Below are 5,058 nucleotides of genomic sequence, written 5' to 3'. Positions count from 1 at the left end.
TTAAATATTAATTTCCAAAATTGGTTCCCAGTACTGACGTGGCGAGGCACATGTCCTTCTTGGATATGGGAGCAACCACCACCGACTAGACAAAACCTTTTAAGGAAAGCTAATATTTAATTTCCTAAAATAACTTTAGGTTAACCGAAAGGAACAATCAAATCACAAGGAAAAGAAAAAAAACAAAGAACACAACATCGAAAACAAATTCGAAATACTAGAATCGCATGCCTCTTGTATTTGGTATTATTTCCAAAAACAACTAGTATGATGCGGAAAGGAAAAAATACTAGTTATACCTTTTAGAAAGACCTCTTGATCTTCTACCGTATTCCTCTTCTAACCTTGGACGTTGTGTGGGCAACGATCTTCCAAGATGAGAACCACCAAGCACCTTCTTCTTCCTTACAAGTTTCGGCCATCAAAACTTCTCCTAGGATGAAGAGGTTCGGCCACCACCACCATGCTCCAAGGGATGCTAGAAAAGAGGCTTCTTTTCTCTCCTTCTTCTCCTTCTTAGATCCGGCCACCAAAGCTATCTCCACCATGAGAAGGTTTCGGCCACACAAAGGAGAGGAGAGGAAAGAAAGGGCCGGCCACACCCAAGGAAGAAAAGAGGGAGAAAAATAATAGAGTTGTTTTTTTTTATGAAGGCACCTCTACCCCCTCTTTTATAATCCTTGGTCTTGGCAAATAAGGAAATTTAAATAAAAGCTTCCTTAATTCTTTTGCCATGAAAAGGAAAATTTATTTAATTAAAAATAATTTTTCTCTTCTCAATTTACAATGGCCGGCCATTATACAAATCTCCAAGAAAATAAAATTTTAAACACAAATTAAAACTTCCTTATTTGCTTCCGGAAATTTATAAAATTTTTCCAATAATTTTATCCCTTCATGATTGGTTAATAAAAAAGAAATTAAAATCTTTCTTTTAAATATGTGGATAAAAAGAAAGTTATCTCTAAAAATTAAAATATCTTTCAATCTACAAATAAGGAAAGATATCAAATCTTTTCTTAATCTTTTGTAAAAACTTATAAAAGAGATTATTTAATTTTTAAACTCTCTTTTAAATAATGAACATGCTTAAAAAGTAAAGTTTTCTTAAAATTTAAAATCCACCTTTTAATCAACAAATAAGGAAAGATTTCAAATTTTAAACTCTCTTTTAAACATGTAGATGATTTACAAATTAGGAAAGTTTTTACCAAAAATTAAAACCATCCTTTTAAACTACAAATAAGGAAAGAGATTAATCTCTTCTCTTAATCTTTTGTAGAAAGCTATAAAAGGAAATTTTTAATTTTTAAACTCTCTTTTAAAATCATGATATCCACATAAGAAATAATTTTAATAAAAAACCTTTTTAATATTCTAGTGGTCGGCCACCTAAGCTTGGGACCCAAGTTTTGGCCGGCCACCTACATGGCTAATCCACTTGGTCTTGGCCGGCCCTAGCTTGGGTTCCAAGCTAGCTTGGCCGGCCCCATTGGATGGGTAAGAAGGTGGGTATACAGTGGGTATAAATCTCTATATACTAGAGGCTACGATAGGGACCGAGAGGAGGAATTGATTTTGGTCTCCCGATAAAATTAAGCATCCCGTGCTCGCCCCGAACACACAACTTAATTTTATCAATAATAATTCATTCCACTAGAGAACTATTATTGAACTACCGCACCAATCCCAAATTATATTTTGGGCTCCTTCTTATCATGAGTGTGTTAGTCTCCCTGTGTTTAAGATAACAAATGTCTACTAATTAAGTAAGTTACTGACAACTCACTTAATTAATATCTAGCTCCAAGAGTAGTACCACTCAACTTCATCGTCATGTCGGACTAAGTCCACCTGCAGGGTTTAACATGACAGTCCTTATGAGCTCCTCTTGGGGACATTCTCAACATAGATTACTAGGACACAATTTCCTTCTATAATCAACAACACACACTATAAGTGATATCATTTCCCAACTTATCGGGCTTATTGATTCATCGAACTAAATCTCACCCATTGATAAATTAAAGAAATAAATATCAAATATATGTGCTTGTTATTATATTAGGATTAAGAGCACACACTTCCATAATAACTGAGGTCTTTGTTCCTTTATAAAGTCAGTATAAAAGAAACGACCTCTAATGGTCCTACTCAATACACTCTTAGTGTACTAGTGTAATTATATAGTTAAGATAAACTAACACCTAATTACACTACGACCTTCCAATGGTTTGTTCCTTTCCATCATGGTCGTGAGCTACTGTTTATAAGGTACTGATAACATGATCTTCTGTGTGTGACACCACACACCATGTTATCTACAATATAAATTAATTGAACAACTACATTTATCACAAATGTAGACATTTGACCAATGTGATTCTTATTTCTAGATAAATGTTTTATACCAAAAGCTAGGCTTTTAGTATACATTCTAACAATCTCCCACTTATACTAAAAGACTAAGCTGCCATATTTGCTGCCATACATCTGATTCCCATACCTTTCAAAAAGCTCTTGCCTTAAGGACCTTAGGTTATCATCTGATGCAATCTAGGCGGCAACAACTTCTCCTTGTTTATACGATTTCTCGTATTAGGTGGTACTTGCGCTCTATTGTGTTTACTTGCCTTATAGACTTATGGTTTCTTCGAGTTTGCTACTGCACCAATATTATTATAATAAATTGTAATAATCTTTGGACAAACTAGAAATCATATCTAAGTCTATCTTGAGGTTATTGAGTCATTCAACTTTTATGGCTACCTCAGAGGCTTGCCATATACTAAGCTTCTATGGTGGAGTCCAGAAAAACACCTATGCTTATCACTCTTCCATAGTTATGACTTTACCTCCTAAAGTAAACACAAAACCCCGAGGTTGACTTATTATTGTCCTTATCCGATTGGAAGTCAAAATCCATGCAACCCACAGGGACCAAAATAGCTGCCTTGTAAGCTAGCATATAATCTCTAGTGCCTCTAAGGTACTTCAATATATGCTTTACTGCAGACTAATGTCCTTGTCTAGGGTTACTTTGATATCTGCTAACCATGCCCACGACAAAACAGATATCCTGTCTCGTACACAACATTGCATACATTAGGTTTCCCAGAGCCGAAGCATAAGGAACTGCCTTCATGTCCTTTATCTCCTTTAATGTCTTCGGAGATATCTCTTTAGATAAAACTACTCTATGCCTAAAAGGTAAGAAACCTTTCTTAGAGTTCTGCATGCTTAAAACGAGTAAGGATTTTTTCGATATATGAAGCTTGGGATAAGTAAAATATTCTTTTCTTGCGATCCCTTATTACTTTGATCTCAAGAATATATACATTCTCCCAAGTCCTTTATATCGAATTGTTTGGACAACCATACCCTTACTTCTGATAATATTTTGATATTGTTTCCAACTACCAAAAATATTATCTACGTATAGTACAAGAAATACTACCACCACGTTTCCATCACACTTTTTGTATACACAAGACTTATCCGGTTACTTAATAAATCCATAGGTCTGGATTACTTTGATAAACCGGATGTTCCAAGACCTTGAAGCTTTGCCTCAGTCCATAAACTGATTGAGCTTGCATACAAGATGCTCTTTTCCCTTTGCAATGAACCCTTCTGGTTGCTTTATATGGATGCTTTCTTCAAGACTTCCATTTAAGGAATGCTGTCTTGACATCCACTACATAAAAGAATCCGGATAGACTTAAGCATGACTACCAGTGAAAAAGTTTCATTTTTCATCAAGCCTTGCTTTAAAAGTTTCTACCTTTCTGTCTATCCATCTTTTCCTATTGTAGACTTATTTTCACTGAATGACTTTTACACCATCTGGTGATTCTACAAGCTTCCAGATTTTATTATATTCTAATTCTGTATTTATTGCTCTTTGCCAAGATGCTGCATCTTTATCTTGGAGTGCTTCATCATATGTCCGGGATTAGGCTCATGTTCATTTGGAATCAAGTCCAAAAGATTCTCCCAAAACATGAATCTTTTAGGTTGTTTGACAACCCTCCCACTACAATGATGCACTGTCTATAATTGTGTATCAATTGTGATACGTGTTGCAGTTTCTTGTGATATTTCATCTTGTACAGTTGGTACTAGATTAGACATGTCCTTTATTATTTCCTTAAGAACAAATTTACTTATGGGCACGTGGTTTATTACATAGTCCTTTTCTAAAAATCGGTCATAGATGCTAACAATGACTTTCTGATTTTTAAGACTATAAACCTATTTTCATTTCTCTAGGATAACTCACAAACAAGTGTATTCCTATCCAACTTATCATTGTCTCTCTTCAGCATATGTGCTGGACTACCCGAATCCGAATATGCTTCAAAATAGGCTTACGCCTATTCAGCAATTCTATATGAGTAGAGAGTTCTGACTTTGGAAGGTACTATGTTCACTTCCGTTTCCAGAGTAAATCCTTAAAATGAATTTGGTAATTTTCTAAATAGCACATCATCAATCTACTTATTTCCATAAGAGTCCTATACCTTTCTTTTTCTACACCATTCTGTTGGGGTATACCAGGTGTAGTTATTTGGGATTGAATCCCTACTTCTGATAAGTGACTCCTAAATTCTCCCAAAAAGGTACTTGCCACTACGATCTTACCATAGTGACTTTTACTTTAACATTTCTCCGCATCAGCCTTGTACTCTTTGAACTAATCAAAGTACTTAGTCTTGCGGTACATTAAGTAAATTTATTTGTATCTTGAATAGTTGTCTATAAAATAGACGAAATATTCAATACTACCTCTTGTTTGGATAGTCATAGGATCACACAAATCAGAATGAACCAATTTCAACATATCTTTGACTCCATACCCCTTAGACTTAAAAGCTTCTTGGTTATTTTTCCTTCCAAGTAAGACTCGTAGGTTGGAAAGATTTCCACTACTAATGAACCTAAAAGTTCATCAGCTACCAATGAATCCTACTCAAGTTAATATAACCTAGCCTTAGATGCCAAAGATATAATTGGTTCATTTCCAAAGGTTACTTTCTCTTAAAGTTAGAAGATGTG

The sequence above is a fragment of the Zingiber officinale genome, chromosome 2A, assembly GCF_018446385.1.
Source record: "Zingiber officinale cultivar Zhangliang chromosome 2A, Zo_v1.1, whole genome shotgun sequence".
Lineage (NCBI taxonomy): Eukaryota > Viridiplantae > Streptophyta > Magnoliopsida > Zingiberales > Zingiberaceae > Zingiber > Zingiber officinale.
This window is presented reverse-complemented; position numbering follows the sequence as displayed.